Below are 1,198 nucleotides of genomic sequence, written 5' to 3'. Positions count from 1 at the left end.
TAAATTAGAACAAGCAATGTTTGTCTATTGTAAAAAGCTGTTAAAGTAGTTAAGAGCATGACTTACAAACAATGTTGTTACATTGATGATATGCAACTTTAGTTACAAATAGCTTCAAAAATAGCTTAAAAATGTTTAGCTAGATTTTTGGTTTTTTATTTTTATTTTTTTGCTTTTTCTGCTATGTGGTGCTGAGGAATCGAACCCAGGGCCTCATGCATGCAAGGCAAGCACTTTACCACTGAGCCACCTTCCCAGCCCCAGGGATCTTATATATAGATAATGGAAGTACTTTATCATTCAAACTAGGATGCTCTGAACATATTATGAAAGAGGGAGATATTATTCATTAATAGACATTCAGAGACAACAGGCACAAACAGGAACACTGGATCTTGTATTATATATGTGAGCCAACAGCACCCAGCTGAATACTGTTTACTGAATACTGTTACTGTCTTTCTTTTTTGTTGTTGCTGCTAGTCATAGGGCTTGAACTCAGGGCCTGGTTGCTGTCCCAGATCCTCTTTTGCTCAAGGCTGGCGCTCTACCACTTAAGCCACAGCTCCATTTCTGGCTTTTTCTGGGTAGTTTATTGCACGTAAGAGTCTCACAGACTTTCCTGTCCTGGCTGGCTTTGAATCACAATTCTCAGATCTCAGCCTTCTGAGTAGCTAGGATTACAGGTATGAGCCACCAGCACACTGGGCTTGAATACTGTTTCTTAAGCGTAAAGCTCAATGGGCTAGGAATGTGGCTTAGTGGTAGAGTGCTACCTAGCTAGCATGCATGAAGCCATGGGTTTATTTCCTCAGTATTACCCAGAAGTAGCTTTGTGGCTCAAGTGATAGACTGCAAGCCTGGAGCAAAATGAAGCTCAGGGAGGCTGGCGTCAGTGGCTTAAACCTGTAATCCTAGCTACTTGGAACTTGAAGTGGTGCTGTGGCTCAAATGATAGAGCACTAGCCTTGAGCTGAAGAGCACAGGGATAGTGCCCAAGCCCAGAGTTCAAGCCCCATGACCACCACTACCAACAACAACAACAAAAAGCTCAGGGACAGCACCTAGGCCTTGAGTTCAAGCCCCAGGACCAGCACCAAAAAAAAAAAAAAAAAAAGTAAAGTTCAAAAGTCCTGTTACATACTGAGATTTTAAAGAACTATTTAGGGGCTGAGAATGTTGCTTTGTGGTAGACTGC

The 1,198-nt window shown here is 42.1% G+C and overlaps 1 protein-coding gene across 10 annotated transcripts in view; it reads right to left on the bottom strand.

Annotated features, from left to right (window-relative positions):
- Window positions 1-1,198, bottom strand: part of LOC105989531 (putative RNA-binding protein Luc7-like 2) — a 61,546-nt gene that overhangs the window by 8,629 nt on the left and 51,719 nt on the right. The window lies entirely within an intron of this gene.

The sequence above is a fragment of the Dipodomys ordii genome, unplaced genomic scaffold, assembly GCF_000151885.1.
Source record: "Dipodomys ordii isolate 6190 unplaced genomic scaffold, Dord_2.0 Scaffold56, whole genome shotgun sequence".
In the NCBI taxonomy this organism is placed as follows: Eukaryota; Metazoa; Chordata; class Mammalia; order Rodentia; family Heteromyidae; genus Dipodomys; species Dipodomys ordii.
This window is presented reverse-complemented; position numbering and strand designations above follow the sequence as displayed.